The sequence below is a fragment of the Trachemys scripta genome, chromosome 1, assembly GCF_013100865.1.
Source record: "Trachemys scripta elegans isolate TJP31775 chromosome 1, CAS_Tse_1.0, whole genome shotgun sequence".
NCBI lineage: Eukaryota > Metazoa > Chordata > Testudines > Emydidae > Trachemys > Trachemys scripta.
The window spans coordinates 88171067-88189102 of NC_048298.1; positions in this window are offsets into that span (position 1 = coordinate 88171067).

The window sequence follows — 18036 nt, forward strand, 5'->3', positions numbered from 1 at the left end:
CCCCTCCTCTCTCTCTCTCCCCCCCTCCTCCTCCCTGCATTCGCAGACTGCCGGACGTTCGCATTGGGCCTCCGGCAGTGTGGCGCTCCTCCCTCTGCTCCCCCCCACTGCCCAGCGCGCCTCTCCACAGCACTCTACGGGGGCAGAAACCGGGCTATGCACTCCGTGGGGGAGTGCGGCAGTGTGTCCGGCTCTGTGCAGAGCCCGACACGCTGTTCTGAGTGGCATGGTAGGAGGCCAGGGGGTCAGAGAAGGGGCAGGGAGGTTCTGGAGGGGGCAGTCAAGAGACAGGGAGCAGGGTTGGATGGGTTGGGAGTTCTGGGGAGGGGGTCTGTCGGGGGTGGGGAGTGGTTGTATGGGGTGTGGGAGTCCCAGGGGTCTGTCAGGGGGTGGGGAGGTGGATAAGGTTTTGGGCAGTCAGGGTACAGGTAGGGGGTAGGGTCTCAGGAGAGGGCAGTTAGGGTGGGGGTCTCAGGAGGGGGCAGTCAGGGGACAAGGAGCAGGGAGGCTTAGGTAAGGGGTGGGGTTCTGGAGGGCAGATAGGAGCAGGGGTCCCAGGAGAGGTAGTCAGGGGACAAGGAGCCGGGGGGGGGGGGGGGGAGTTCTGGGGGCGGCTGTCAGGGGTGGGGAGAGGGATCAGAACTCCCCACCCCCCCCCCCCCCGCCCTTTCCCCCCCGCCCCCCTCCCCGGGCCCCCCCCCCNGTCCCAGGAGAGGTAGTCAGGGGACAAGGAGCCGGGGGGGGGGGTTGGGAGTTCTGGGGGCGGCTGTCAGGGGTGGGGAGAGGGATCAGAGCAGTCAGGGGACAAGGAACGGGGGGAGGGTTGGGAGTTCTGAGGGGGCGGGAAGTGGGAGGGAGTGGAAGGGGCAGGGGCAGGGCTAGAGCAGGACGGGGGTGGGGCTAGGGTGGGGCTCCTCCTGTCCTCTTTTTTGATTGTTGAAATATGGTAACCTTATGCATGCCGGAAGGTGAAGACAGGATATGCAGAAGGTACCTAATTAAAAGCACTAAATTTAGGAATAAAAAATGTCAGTCACAGGTATTTTGATATACCCTGAAGTTTGTCAGAGACTTATTTGCAAAAACTTTGTAGTAAGGGCAAGTCAGCTGTCCTGCTGAATATAACATTAAATATTATGGAATACATTTTTTACATTTTCTTAATCAGTATTTCTAGGCTGATTTTATATTTTAAATGTACTCTTAAGCCTTCATAAAGTAATCATTCCAGATTACTACATATTTAACTCACTGAACCAAAGACGTTATTTTAAATTAATCAGTCACAGAGGTTTAGTGTGTTCATAACAACATTCGTTGCTTTTAGAAAAAGGGAACACTAATTTACTTTGTGTGATCTTCATAACAACAGAAATGTTTATGAAATTTCACCAACTTTAAAAAATATGATTCCAAAGATTTTAGGCATAACAAAGGATTTTATATCTTACTAAGGTACTGATTTTGCTGGAGGGTTCTCTTAAAACTAGTTCAACAAACTCGTTTGTCCAACTATCTGGAAGGAAAGGGGGGTTGTCCCTTTAAGGGCTAGCCTCTCTTCCACAGGGGGGTGAAGGGAGAAAGGGATGGACAGGAAGACTTTGGAAGCAAGTTTTTTGTACTATAGTAATTAAAATTAAAATGTGTATTTTAGATAAGGGTGGTCTTTTGAAGGTCTTTTTATTTAAAAAAATGTATGTCTGAAGATCCAAGCATTTAAGGCTAAAGATGAATACTCAGATTGTGGATCTAAAAATCTATGCAAGGATTTTTTAGAGATGTGATTTTATAATCTTCAGCAATCTTCTAATGAAATATTTTTAAAGCAAATTTTAAACTAAGGTCCTGTAGACTAACATGTTCTGAGTAAATATTACAGTAATGCACAACTGGTTTTGTCAGTACATTCAGAAACTGACAGTATATACCTGGGGGTTGGCAAATGCCAGTTAAATAGCTTCATTACCATTTGAATGGCTCTTTAGCAGTTTCAGTGTCAAGGTCTGGCAGACTGGAAGCTTTTTCACTTTTAAGTTACTAGTTTCCCTCTGGAGGAAGACTCACCAGGCTTCAGCAGCCAGCTGTGGGAGCCTGCAGGAAGGGTCAGAACAGGGATAGGAAGAGGCGGGATGGTGGACACTAAGACCCAGGGATGCCCCAAATTTTCGGGTGCCCTACGCAGCTGTGTATGCTGCCTATGCCTAAGGACAACCCTGGCCTCCAAATTGCTGTGCACAGAGATCAGGAAATGGCAGAGATAGAAGCAAGCCAAGGGGTAGCAAGAGACATGTATAGAATCCTTGGTAAGCAGACATAATTTTTTAATCAAAACCGTGCAGCAAACTACGTCAGTTTCAAGGTAGGATACCAAAGAGTCAGATGCCACAATGCACATTACACCAAACCGGTGTATTCAATCTCCAAACAATCCATGCTGAGAAGCCATTTGGGACCTGCTTACTGACTTCTAGAGGCAGACATCACAATGCCCAAACCAAAAAATTGCAGGCTGACAGCTCTCAATCTGGCACATAGCTTCTTATCAAAGAACCATCCTTGACTAGACAATTGCCACCCTTTTTACACACTTCCTTTAAGAAACTGAAGCATGTGTTTCAATGTGTGCAGCAGAAAGTCACTGCCGCACAAGTAGCGCACAAAATTATCATTGTGAAGAAAATGCTGAGAAGAGTGCTTATGATCCTCATTTCCCAATACCATAGCATCACAAACAAAGCTTTTGCTAAACTGACTGGTACTTGTGGCTTGCATAAAGTTAAACTACTGTGTAATTTTATGAGGAACCTGGATTCTCACAAAACACTCCGAGGCTTACTTCTTATAAACTGCTTCAAACATCCATAGAGACATAAGAACAAAAGAACGGCCATACTGGGTCAGACCAAAGGTCCATCTAACCCAGTATCCTGTCTTCCGACAGTGGCCAATGTCAGGTGCTTCAGAGGGAACAAACAGAACAGGTAATCATCAAGTGGTCCATCCCCTGTCAACCATTCTCAGCTTCTGGCAAACAGAGGCTAGGGACACCATCCCTGCCCATCCTGGCTAATAGCCAATGATAGACCTATCCTCCATGAATTTATCTAGTTCTTTTTGGAACCATGTTATAGTCTTGGCCTTCACAACATCCTCTGGCAAGTAGTTCCATAGCTTGACTGTGTGTTGTGTGAAAAAGTACTTCCTTTTGTTTGTTTTAAACCTGCTGCCTATTAATTTCATTTGGTGGCCCCTAGTTCTTGTGTTATGAGAAGGAGTAAACAACATTTCCTTATTTACTTTCTCCATACCAGTCATGATTTTATAGACCTCAATCATATCACCCCTTAGTCATCTCTTTTCCAAGCTGAAAAGTCCCAGTCTTACTAATCTCTCCTCATACGGTAGCCATACCATACTCCTAATAATTTTTGTTGCCTTTTTCTGAACCTTTTCCAAGTCCAATATAACCTTTTTGAGATGGGGCGACCTGATATTTTCTGTCTTATTATCTATCCCTTTCTTAATGATTCCCAACGTTCTGTTCACTTTTTTGACTGATGCTGCACAGTGAGTGGATGTTTTCAGAGAACTATCCACAATCACTCCAAGATCTTTCTTGAGTTGTAACAGCTAATTTAGACCCCATCATTTTATATGTATAGTTGGGATTATGTTTTCCAATGTGCATTACTTTGCATTTATCAAGATTGAATTTTATCTGCCATTTTGTTGCCTAGTCACCCAGTTTTGAGAGATCCTTTTGTAGCTCTTCGCAGTCTGCCTGGGTCTTAACTTTCTTGAGTAGTTTTGTATCATCCGCAAATTTTGCCACCTCACTGTTTACCCCTTTTTCCAGATCATTTATGAATATGTTGAATAGGACTGGTCCCAGTACAGACCCATGGGGAACACCACTATTTACCTCTCTCCATTCTGAAAACTGCCCATTTATTCCTACACTTTGATTCCTATCTTTTAACCAGTTACCAATCCATGAGAGAACCTTCCCTCTTATCCCATGACTGTTTACTTTGCTTAAGAGTCTTTAGTGAGGGAAATTGTCAAAGGCTTTCTGAAAATCTAAATACACTGTATCCACTGGATCCCCCTTGTCCACATGCTTTTTGACCCCCTTAAAGAATTCTAGTATATTCGTGAGGCATGATTTCCCTTTACAAAAACCCTGTTGACTCTTCCCCAACAAATTATGTTCATCTATGTGTCTGACAATTCTGTTCTTTACTATAGTTTCAACCAGTTTGCCCGGTACTGAAGTCAGGCTTACTGGCCTGTAATTGTCAGGGTCACCTCTGGAGCTCTTTTAAAAAATTGGCCTCACATTATCTATCCTCCAGTCATTTGGTACAGAAGCTGATTTAAATGATAGGTTACAGATGACAGTTAGTAGTCCTGCAATTTTACATTTGAGTTCCTTCAGAACTCTTGGGTGAATACCATCTGGTCTTGGGGACTTATTACTGTTTAGTTAATCAATTTGTTCCAAAACCTCTTCTAATGACACCTCAATCTGGGACAGTTCCTCAGATTTGTCACCTAAAAAGAATGGCTCAGGTTTCAGAATCTCCCTCACATCCTCAACCGTGAAGACCGGTGCAAAGAATTCATTTAGTTTCTCCGCAATGGCCTTATCGTCCTTAACAGACAAATCTGTTATTCCAATAACAGCTAATGGAGTGGTCTTACTACAGAGCCACATACTTGCCTACCTCCCCTTGCAGCCTTATATACTCACTGAACTCTCTCTCTTTCTCTCCCCTTCTCCCCCCCCCACCACTGTTCACACCAGTGAAATGTTCCAAGCAGAAGCAACCTCCTCCCCCCAGCATATGTGAGCAAAATGACCATGTCTCTCAACATATACATAGCCAGTGGAATCTATACAGGCAATAGAACTTTTTATAAGAACTTATTTTACATCCAGATTTGCAAAAAAATTCTAAAAACTTTAGACATGTTACAACAATAACCACAATGGGCAGGACATCTGCTCGCATGTGCACATTCAAAAAACTGTTTGAGTAGTTTAAGGCACATTTGTATCCTGGCAATGCACAACAGTGGCACTTGGAATATGCTCAAACAGCTTTATGTATGCTCATTAGCATTAGCTGAACAAACTCTGAATACTTCTGTTTGTGTGAACAGATAACTAACATTAATGAGTTCATTGGCAACCGCCTCACATCCCATTAATTGCAATTTCAACAGCTGCTTCCACAGACATTCACTCAGAGAACAATGTTCAAAATTTCACAAAGAACTAGCTGTTTTGGAGCAAGCTAAAAGATTTAACAAGGTGAGCACATCTTGTGAATGATGTTCTATTATCACCAGGTCAGAATGGTGAGGGAAATGAATGACCTTGAGGCATGTGACCTAGGAAGAGCAATCACAGTGTGTTACAGTGCCAAACATGAGGATTGCACTGATGCTATGTATATCTGCAAATACATCTGGGAAAATCTGGATCCATAAAATGCCAAGTCTGAATAACAATAATATCTACAGAATAATGTATTTGAGCATCTATTACCCTCTGATCTTAAAAGTCTCAATTATATGAGAAAATATTAGTGCAAAGAGTTAAGCCTTTCCAAAAAGTGTGTAGAAGAGTGGAGATTCTCTGCTGGAGTGCCTCCCTGTGGCAAGACATGGCATAGCAGGTTCTCCTCATCTAGTGTCTCCTGCTGACAGCAGCCCTATGGTGGTCTGCTTCTTCTTGTGACTCAGCCCTCCAGCCCAATGACTTATAATCCCCCGTTTTCCAGGGTAACAGAGTCCAACAAACAAAAGTCCAACAAATAATTCATAGACTCGGCGCTCAGTGTTCCTTACACCCCTTGTCTCAGGAATTCATGACTTCTATCTTCTCAGGCTCCACAGCCTCTCCAGGCTCACCCTACATTCAGGACATGGGTTTGCAGTGCTCCCCACAGTGACCTCCAATAAATTCCAAATGAAAATATAAATGTAAACCATTGCTGCTCTCCTTGGGCTTGAACATCCATCCCTCACTTTCTCCTGTGCTCCATTACTCAGTTGAATGTTTCCCTGGGCTTCTTCCCTGGAGGTCTGGGTCCTGCCCTTTACTAGGGCTTGCCACACCCCAGTGGCTTCTCCATGTCTCTACTCTCCACCGCCAAGAAAGGTACTGCAGAGTTCTTTCCCCCTCTCTCTGCGGCCATCCCCCTACTCTGGGCTTCCTCTCTTTATAGTAACCACCCAGATCCTCCCCCATCTAGGACTCATCTTGAATTGGGTCTGGCCCACCCTCCAGGTGCAACCAGGTGCCCTAATTGAGCTCTCAGCTCTTTGTGGAAATCCCCTTACTCTCTCAGCTAGGTCCAATCATTAGCCATGGCAACCTGATCCCCAGCTGGTTAGGATCAGCAGGGAGTGTAGCTGATGGTCACAAGCAAGGTCAAGCCTGACCCCTCTTAAAGGACCACCTAGCACGTGACACAGTGGTATTTCTAAATACTAAACGGGGAAACATTCTATCCAAACAATTAATCCATGCAGTTAAAGAAAAAGTACCGTAGTTTTCCAGTATATATATGTAACTCCTTACATAGTGTCAGTACATACATTTCACAATGACATTAATCACCAGTGTGATCCTGGCTGTCATTTAAGATCTCACACGACATTTTTATAGCTAAATATTATGATGGCCGTGTGCTAGGTCTAGTGAGTTTGTCAGACCTGCTAGGAGCTGCTGTTATAGAACAGCGAACCCTTTGCCAGCTGACACTGAAGCGTTCTTAGGGTCACACAAGCAACATCCACTTTTAAGCACAGACTTCATTATGAGAGCAATGTTCCTGTACAGATTACAGTCTTCTTCTCTATGACAGTGGTCCCACAGGCTCTAGGTAAAGCTTTGTAATCCATACCATCTCTACATTCATACAGGACACAAGTGGATCTCACTTAGCCTGTATGATGTCTCCACCTATAGGTTTAGCTGTCACATTGCGTCACCTTCTCATGCTTCCAGTAAACATGGAAAGTCATCAGAATACAGATAGCCAACTGGAGAAGCATTAGTAGAGGCTGGAAAAACACTGAAACAAATTAAACTTCTGATTGTGAATGAAATCAGCATGGTGTCCAACTCAATGTTGGCATTAATATGCCTATGGTTTCAAGAGGTTCTCAAAACTGAGTAGCACCTGCTTTTTTGAGGAAAAGATGTCATTCTCTTTGGAGACCTCATGTAGCTGACACTTGTCAGACAGAACATGTATTTAACACACTAACTACATGTTATTACTATTGACTGTATTAGGCTGTGATGGGTTGGGTAACAGAGACTCCCTTGGGACTGTCACCTGATGTGCTGAGACTACCTCTGAGCCCGTTTTCTCTGCCAGTTTGGGCCTGCAGAGCCCTGCCTTGTTGAGCCAGACACACCAGTCTGCTCCAACACAGACCCAGGGTCTGAACCACACGTCCCAAAGCTGCAGACTTAACTGAAAACAGCTTAAGAAGTGCTTCTGTCTCCAGCACCCAGACACTCAGCTCCCAATGGGATCCAAACCCTGAATGAATTAGTTTTACTCTGTATAAGGCTTATACAGGGTAAACTCCTAAATTGTCCACCCTCTATAACACTGATAAAGAGATATGCACAGCTGTTTGCTCCCCCAGGTACTAATTACTTATTCTGGGTTTAATAATAAACTAAAGTGATTTTATTAAGTATAAAAAGTAGGATTTAAGTGGTTCCAAGTAATAACAGACAGAACAAAGTAAGTTACAAAGCAAAATGAAACAAAACACGCAAGTCTAAGTCTAATACATTAAGAAACTGCATACAGGTAAATCTCACCCTTAGAGATGGTCCAATAAGCTTCTTTCACAGACTGGGCTCCTTCTTAGTCTGGGTCCAGCAATCACTCACACCCCCGTAGTTACTGTCCTTTGTTCCAGTTTCTTTCAGGCATCTCTTGGGAGTGGAGAGGCCATCTCTTAAGCCAGCTGAAGACCAAATGGAGGGGTTTCCAGGGCCTTTTATATTCTTTCTCTTGTGGGTGAAAACCCCTTTGTTCTCCTGTGCAAAATCATAGCAACAGGATGGAGTTTGTAGCTTCTAGGCAAGTCACATGTCTATGAATGATTCAGCTTTTTGCAGGCCGACGCCATTGTTTACATGTTAGTTTGAACATTCCCAGGAAAGCTCAGACGTGGATTGGTATCTCCCAAAGTCCATTGTCAGTTAAGTGTTTCTTGATTGGGCACTTACTGAGAATAGCCCTTTCTCAAGAAGCTGACCAAATGCTTCACTGAGGCTATTTAGAATCAAACACATTGAGATAAAAGTGCATAGCCAATAGTCATAACTTCAAATACAAAAATGATACACACATATAGACAGCATAAGCATAACCAGCAAACTACAACTTTTCCATAGGCATCCCACTTTCCCTCCTCTGCACAAGACCTGTTGCAACCTTATGACCCTGGTTGCAACAATGATCTATATGGTCACAGTTCATGTCAACAACATCACATAGGCATGTGAACTTTTGGCAATTTTTCAAATAAGTAGAACTGCAAATTAATGTGTGGCAATGGAAGGATGAGCAATATGGCCACCTTTTTAATTGAGTGTATGTTGGAAACTTGGAAGCAAATGACATTAGTCAGATTGGGGAGTGCATTGTCAAAACTGAGATGGGTGTGTACATGGAAGCTGCTGAAATTTTTAAGACCTTGGCAAACAATGAACAGCTCCTGTTTGTCTCATGCCTACACTGAAAGCATGTAATAACTTTAATAAAATGATGCTTGAAAGAGATAATGAAAGCACTATGCTAATTCCTGCCCTAGACATATTAGATGTACTTAACTTGACTCCAAGATTAGTAAAAGGGGTAAGTAATAAAATCAGCAGCAAGATAAGATGTCTCCAGAACTGCAGGCTTAGACACCTCCCTAGCCATCACTTGGCAATGTAGAGTTATGCCTTGCTGTAATAGTGACATTAAAAATGGCCTGGTAAATGGAGGAATGGGCTTTGTGCAATACATCCAATATGACATGCACAACCAATTTGTGGAGGAAATCATTGTTAAATATGATAAGCTGGGACAGTCTCAACCAATGTTAGGAGTTTCAGTGACATTTCTGTTAATGATTTTTGTCTATTATCTGTAAACAGTTTCCATTGATCATTTCCTATGTAGTGTCCATTCACAAATTCCAAGGCTTGAACTTAGATTCTGTTATGGTTGATGTTGGATCAACTGTATTCAAAGAAGGAACAACATATGTTGCCCTTTCTCAAGTTTGCATCTTGGCAGGCTTACACATGTAGCAGTTTGATTCCACAAAGGCCAATGCCGATGTGCAATGCATTCAAGAATATATTGTCTCAGGGAGGAATTTCTTCCTCATCTACCACCAGTTCCAATAGCTAGACGGAGTGTTCATAAACTAGTACGATAAAGAAGACTTCCTGTAAATGACACCTGGTACGTCCAGCAAACACCCCTCCCCCATATGTGATGCTGAAGAAACATACGGACTCCATTCCATAATGCAACTGCAGTTAATTGTTACACAAACGTCATTGCACAAACACTCCTAAAAATTACACCAGTCTCATTCCTTTAATTCAGGGGTGGCCTGTGGCTCCACAGCCGCATGAGGCTCTTGAGAAGATAATATGTGGCTCCTGCTAGGAGCCGACTCTGGGGAAAAAATGGTGGGTGCTCAGCACCCACTGGCAGCCCTATCAGTCCCCTCTCCCTCTCCCACTGCCTCCCCCGATCAGTGCCTCTTCCTCCCTCTCCCATGTCTCCTGCCCACTGTGATCAGCTGTTTTGCAGTGTTCAGGAGGCTCTGGGGAGACAGGGCGGAGTGAGGACATGGCATGCAGCCCCCTTCCCTCCTCTAGAGTTCAGCTGTTTCGCGGTGTTGAGGAGGCTCTAGGGGGGAGGAGCGAGGATGCGGTGTGCAGCCTCACCCCTTCCTCCCCCAGCGCCTCCTCCTCACTCCCTGTGCCTCTTGCCCACTGCGATCGGCTGTTTTGCAATGCTTACTCGGGGGAGGAGGTGGGAAGAGATGGTGGGGACTTGGGGAAAGGGGTGGAGTGGGGGGCAGGGCCTGGGACAGAGCCAGGGGTCCAGCAGCCCTGGCCAGCACCAGTGTCTCCTTGAATAAAGCACACGGTGACTAGCTGGTGTGGAAATTTTTATCAACATTTACACCATCTAACAATGGAAGGCAAGTGCAAACCGAAAAGAAAATACACAGATGAAAATCGAGGCTTCCAACAGGAGTGGGAGAATAAATACTTTTTAATTGAACGTAATGGTAAGGCTGTGTGTCTTCTTTGCCAGATGTGTGTTTCTCAGTTGAAATCTTCAAACTTGCAGCTCATTACGCTTCGAGCCATGCACATACGGATCAAGAATTCCCACAAGGTTCTGAACTCCACACTTTAAAACTGAAAACTTTGAAAAAACAAACAGCTGTAGAAGCCCAGTTCTCCACCAGATTTGCCAACTGATCGCAGACTGTAACGTTAGCCTCCTATTATGTGGTCTGGCACATAGCCCCTGTGAAAAAGCCCTACTCTGAAGGAGAACTTATAAAAAACGTGCCTCACTGATGTGATTTCAATCCTGTCACCAGAGAATGAGAATCTACAGAAGAAAATTTCTGGCCTGCAGCTTTCACACCACACAATAGAATGTAGAATCTCCACCCTGAACAGTGACATCGCATCGCAACTGTACTCACAACTTCAGCAGTGTGAGCATTTGAGCGTTGATGTTGGTAGTTGCGAAAAACCACTTGCCTTTACAGAGGCTCACTGCCATTGCAACGGATGGGGCTCCATCCATGTGGGGATCTGCGAATGGATTAGTGGGGATTTGTAAATCTGATGAGCGCTTGCCCAAATTTTGGACATTTCACTGTATTATTCATCGGGAGCAACTGGTATCTAAAAATCTCAAATTTGATCACGTCATGAAACCTGTCTTGCACATTGTGAATTTCATTCTCTCAAATGCACTCCATCACAGACAATTTCAAAATCTAATTGAAGAACTGGATGAAGGCGACTCCCCTGCTGATTTGTCATTTCACTGTGCAGTTCGATGGCTCTCGAGAGATAAAGTTATTTCTCGTTTTTTCAAGCTCCTGGAACCAGTTAAATTGTTTATGGAGGAGAAGCACAGAAGACACCGCGAGCTTACAGATCATGGATGGGTTCTAGACTTGGCATTTCTTGCATACATGCTGCTGCATTTGGATAAACTAAACGTGGACTTACAAGGAAAATTCCAGTTGCTATCTGATCTAGTGCAAGGTGTATTTGCGTCCATGAACAAACTGCAGTTGTTTCACAGACAAATGCTTGAGGAAGAATTGACACACTTACCCTCAATGTCACAATTTCAAGCCAGAACAAAAGAAGATGCAGCAGAATCCCTAAAACGGAACACAACTAGATATGTGAGCGTGATTAAAGATCTTAAGGACAATTTTGAGGAAAGATTCCAAGATTTGCAGCAGAAAAGACCTCAAATCAGATTTCTGATTGACCCATTTAGTGCTGAAGCCGATTGTCTGAAGCCCCCTTTAGTCACTGATGAAGCAACATCCCAGATGGAAATAATAGAACTTTTGGAAGATGACAGATAGAATCTGATCAGAAGACAGAGGGTACTCTTACTTTCTGGAAATCTGTTCCAAAGGATAAATACCCCAACATCAGAGGTGCAGCCCTAAAATTAATCTCGATGTTTGCTTTGACCTATCTTTGTTAGTCTGTTTTCTCGACACTCAAACATGTGAAATCCAAGCACTGATCTGTTTTGACAGACAGCCACTTAAGAGAACTGCGTGTGAGCACAAATGAACACAAACCAAACTTCAAGGGAATTGTTGAAAGCAAAGCTTGCCACAAGTCCCACTAAGTAAAAGGTTAAGTTATTATCATTAACTATACATTATAAATATACATTATCAACTTATATAATGATTATGTGTGTGCATATATATACACACAAACACACACATATACATATACATATACGTATATAATCATTACATATTACTGTGGCTCTTTGGCAATGTACATTGGTAAATTCTGGCTCCTTCTCAGGCTCAGGTTGGCCACCCCTGCTTTAATTTAGCATCAGTCACCTGGTCTCATTAAATCTGCATGGCAGACAATAGTACAGCATACACAACAATCCCCAGAACATCCAAAGCACCACAGAGTTCAGAGCTGCTGTGGGTACCTACCCACTGGAGCCAATTTTCAGTTTGCCAGTGCAGCAAGACACTTCCTAATTTCTTGTGCAGCTGCTGAACTTGCTCTAACAAGCGCACATACCCTCCAGCACCTATTTACCGCTACGTATACTACCATATACAAATGCCACGACTCCCCTCAGCTATTTCAAACAGCTACAAACCTGGAGTGAATTCTACATGTGCCTGCCAGACAATTCCTTCCCCACCCCATCCCCAACTATTTTGCTTTACTGCCTTTGGCGATGAGCGCCAACAGCATGGTGGGACAGTACAATGATCCATAGATGTCAGTCATGCGCCTCCATGCCTACTTATGCTTCTTTGTGCTTCTGGCAGTCTCACCGAGAAAATAGCCTGCCAAATTCAGAAATTTGTTTTGCAGTCTTTCCAACTTAGCCCTGGTCTACACTACGAGTTTAGGTCGACTTTAGCAGGGTTAAATCGAATTAAGCCTGGACACATCCACACGACGAAGCCCTTTCTTTCGACTTAAAGGGCCCTTTAAACCGGTTTCTTTACTCCACCTCCGATGAGGGGATTAGCAATAAAATCGGCCTTAGCAGGTCGGAATTGGGGTAGCGTGGACAGAATTCGACGTTATTGGCCTCCGGGAGCTATCCCACAGTGCTTCATTGTGACCGCTCTGGACAGCACTCTCAACTCAGATGCACTGACCAGGTAGATAGGAAAAGCCCCGCAAACGTTTGAATTTCATTTCCTGTTTGCCCAGCATGGAGAGCACAGGTGACCATGCAGAGCTCATCAGCACAGGTAACCGTGATGGAGTCCCAGGATCGCAAAAGAGCTCCAGCATGGACCGAACGGGAGGTACGGGATCTTGCTCGCCATATGGGGAGACGAATCAGTGCTAGCTGAACTCCGTAGCAGTAAACGAAATGGCAAGATATTAGAAAAGGTCTCCAAGGCCATGAAGGACAGAGGCCATAACAGGGACGCACAGCAGTGCCGCGTGAAAATTAAGGAGCTAAGGCAAGCCTACCACAAAGCCAGAGAAGCAAATGGAAGGTCCGGGGCAGAGCTGCAAACATGCCGCTTCTACGCTGAGCTGCATGCGATGCTAGGGGGTGCAGCCACCACTACCCCAACCGTGTGCTTTGACTCTATCAATGGAGAAACACACAGGGAAGCGGGTTCGGGGTACGAGGAAGATGAGGATGGAGATAATGTAGATAGCGCACAGCAGCAAGGAAGCGGAGAAACCGGTTTCCCCAACAGCCAGGATATGTTTATCACCCTGGACCTGGAACCAGTAACCCCCGAACTCACCCAAGGCGCGCTCCCAGACCCTGAGGGCACATAGGGAACCTATGGTGAGTGTACCTTTGTAAATATTACACATGGTTTAAAAGCAAGCGTGTTTAATGATTAATCATTAATTTGCCCTGGCAATCGCGGTCAGTACAGCTACTGGAAAAGTCTGTTAACGTGTATGGGGATGGAGCGGAAATCCTCCAGGGACATCTCCTGAAAGCTCTCATTCATGTACTCCCAAAGCCTTTGCAAAAGGTTTCTGGGGCAGGCTGCCTTATCCCGTCCACCATGGTAGGACACTTTACCACGCCAGGCCAGTAGCACATAGTGTGGAATCATTGCATAACAAAGCATGGCAGCGTATGGTCCCGGTGTTTGCTGGCATGCAGACAACATCCATTCCTTATCGCTCTTTGTTATCCTCAGGAGAGTGATATCATTCACGGTCACCTGGTTGAAATGGGGCAATTTTATTAAGGGGACATTATATTCAGAGGTGCCCCTTCCTGCTCTGCTGAACAGAAATGTTCCCCACTGTAAGCCACGCGGTGGAGGGGAGGGGTGAAGTGATCATCCCCGAGAATTGGGTGTGGGGGGGAGAGAGGGGTTAGTTGGGTTTGTGCTGCATGTTAACCCGGAAACCGCAGCCCCTCCTTTTACATTGCAAACCCATTTTAAATGGCCAACCCAATGGGTGCTAGATATGGGAAATGAGGGCGCTGCTGTTTGAAACCATTCCCACATGTTAAGAAGGTTAAAAAAGCCAAAAGACTGTGGCTTACCATGGCTGCCTGCAAGCCGAAATCTGTTGCCTGGCACTGCGTGAGTGATCTCTCACACCAAACCGGCAGGCCCTCAATATAAGAGGAAAAATGCGACCTTGTAATGAAAGCACATGTGCTGTGTAATGTGAACAGCAAAATTTAACGTGAAAGAGTGTACCCATTGTTCTCTAAAATGTGTCTCTTTTAACCACCTCTCCCTTCTCCTCCACCAGCTGCAAATGTTTCTCCTTCACAGAGGCTAGTGAAGATTAGAAGGAGAAAACGGCGGACGCGGGATGATATGTTCACGGAGCTCCAGATGTCCTCCCACGCTGACAGAGCACAGCAGAATGCGTGGAGGCAGTCAATGTCAGACTACAGAAAAGCACAGTATGAACGAGAGGAGAGGTGGCGGGCTGAATCACGGGATGAACAGAGCAAGTGGTGGGCTGAAGATGATAGGTGGCGTCAGCTTGCAGACAGAAGGCAAGAGTCGATGCTCCGGCTGCTGGAGCATCAAACTGATATGCTCGAGCGTATGGTTGAGCTGCAGGAAAGGCAGCAGGAGCAGAGACCACCGCTACAGCCCCTGTGTAACCAACAGTCCTCCTCCCCATGTTCCATAGCCTCCTCACCCAGACGCCCAAGAACACGGTGGGGGGGCCTCCGGCCACCCAGTCACTCCACCCCAGATGATTGCCTGAGCATCAGAAGGCTGCCCTTCTATAAGAGTTAAAGTTTTAAACTGCAGTGTGTCCTTTTCCTTCCCTCCTCCCCCACCCATCCTGGGCTACCTTGGCAATTATCGCCCTAGTTGTGTGATGAATTAATAAAGAATGCATGAATGTGAAGTAACAATGACTTTATTGCCTCTGCAAACGGTGCTCGAAGGGGGGAGGGGAGGGTGGGGTGGTTGGTTTACAGGGAAGTAGAGTGAACCGGGAAGGGGGTGGGCGGAGGGTTCATCAAGGAGAAACAAACAGAAGTTTCACACCGTGGCCTGGCCAGTCACAAAACTCGTTTTCAAAGCTTCTCTGATACGCACCACGCCCTGCTGTGCTCTTCTAACCGCCCTGGTGTCTGGCTGCGCGTAATCAGTGGCCAGGCGATTTGCCTCAACCTCCCACCCCGCCATAAATGTCTCCTCCTTACTCTCACAGATATTGTGGAGCGCATAGCAGGCAGCAATAACAATGGGGATATTCTTTTTGAGTCAGTAAGCTGCGCCAGCGCGCTTTTAAACGTCCAAATGCACATTCCACCACCATTCGGCACTTGCTCAGCCTGTAGTTGAACAGATCCTGACTACTGTCCAGGCTGCCTGTGTACGGCTTCATGAGCCATGGCATTAAGGGGTAGGCTGGGTCCCCAAGGATCACAATAGGCATTTCAACATCCCCAATGGTTATTTTCTGGTCCAGGAAGAAAGTCCCTTCCTCCAGCTTTCGAAACAGACCAGAGTGCCTAAAGACGCGAGCATCATGTACCTTTCCCGGCCATCCCACGTTGATGTTGGTGAAACGTCCCTTGTGATCCACCAGGGCTTGCAGCAGCATTGAAAAGTACCCCCTGCGGTTTAGGTACTTGGTGGCTTGGTGCTCCGGTGACAAGATAGGGATATGGGTTCCGTCTATCGCCCAACCACAGTTTGGGAATCCCATTGCAGCAAAGCCATCCACTATGGCCTGCACTTTTCCCAGAGTCACTACCCTTGATATCAGCAGGTCTTTGATTGCCCTGGCAACTTGGATCACAGCAGCCCCCACAGTAGATTTGCCCACTCCAAATTGATTCCCGACTGACCGGTAGCTGTCTGGCATTGCAAGCTTCCACAGGGCTATCGCCACTCACTTCTCAACTGTAAGGGCTGCTCTCATCCTGGTATTCTGGCGCTTCAGGGCAGGGGAAAGCAAGTCACAAAGTTCCATGAAAGTGCCCTTACGCATGCTAAAGTTTCACAGCCACTGGGAATCGTCCCACACCTGCACCACGATGCGGTCCCACCAGTCTGTGCTTGTTTCCCGGGCCCAGAATCGGCGTTCCACGGCATGAACCTGCCCCAGTAACACCACGATTTCCACATTGCTGGGGCCTGTGCCTTGTGAGGTCTATGTCCATGTCAATTTCCTCATCTCTCTCGTTGCCGTGCTGCAATCGCCTCCTCGGCTGGTCCTGGTTTTGCTTTTGCATGTCCGGGCTCTGCATATACTCCAGGACAATGCGCGTGGTGTTCATAGTGCTCATAATTGCCGTGGTGATCTGAGTGGGCTCCATGATCCCAATGCTAGCTATGGCGTCTGGTCTGAAAAAAGGCGCGAAACTAGTATCTGACGGACGGAGGGAGGGAGGAGCGAGTGACGACATGGCCTACAGGTACAGGGAATTAAAATCAAGAAAGGTGGCTGTGCATCAGGGAGAAACACAAACAACTGTCACACAGAATGGCCCCCCAAAGATTGAACTCAAAACCCTGGGTTTAGCAGGCCGTTGATTTCACAGAGGGAGGGGGAAGCAAATGAATACAGAACAAATCTATTTTTTACATCTTAAGCTGGCAGACGACGGTGCAGCATGACTGATAGCCATTGGCATCTTCTGGGTGCTTGGCAGAAAATACTGGGCGCTTGGCAGAAAATAGCATACTACGATTGATAGCTATCATCATCATCAAGACTGTTCGCTAGGACTGAGCATGTCTGCCCAGGTGCCCATGATTGACAGCCACTGCATTACAATGACGATGGATACCAATCGTAATATACCATCTTCTACCAAAAGGCAAGGGGCTGCTGCTGTGTAGCAATGCAGCCCCACGTCTGCCAGCCCCACGTTGCCAGCACCCAGATCGCCCTCAGCCTCTTCTGGGTGCTTAGTAGAAAATACTGGGCGCTTGGCAGAAAATGGCATACTACAACTGATAGCCATCATCATCATTGTGAAGGTAGCAGAATATGACTGGGGGGATGGGGGACTGGGGGACATATGGAGTTCCAGCCACTGCTGTACGACAACGACGGTTACAGGCATAATACACCATCTACTGCCAAAAGGAAAAAGGCAAGGGGCTGGTGCAATGCAGCCCTACGGCTGCCAGCACCCAGATTGCCGATGAAGGCTACCAGTCATGCTGCACCGTCTACGGCCAAAAGGCAGTTAGCTGCTGCTGTGTAGCAATGCAGTACTACGTCTGCCGGCACCCAGAGGACATATGGTGACGGTGAGCTCAGCTGAGCTGAGCGGGCTCCATGCTTGCCGTGGTATGTTGTCTGCACAGGCAACCCAGGTAAAAAGGTGCGAATCTATTTTCTGCCGTTGCTCTGACGGAGGGGGAGGGGCCTGACGACATGTACCCAGAACCCCACGCGACACTGTTTTGCATCATTCAGGCATTGGGATCTCAACCCAGAATTCCAATGGGCGGCGGAGACTGCGGGAACTGTGGGATAGCTACCCATAATGCAATGCTCCGGAAGTCGACGCTAGCCTTGGTACTGTGGACACGGTCCGCCGACTAGAGCACTTAGAGCATTTTATGTGGGGGGACATATACAACATGTGCGGCTGTATACAACCGATTTCTATAAAACCGGCTTCTATAAATTCGACCTAATTTCGTAGTGTAGACATACCCTTAGTAATTTTACAAATCATATATCCCAAAGGGTACTCTTATCAATTCTGGGCATTACATTGCATGAAT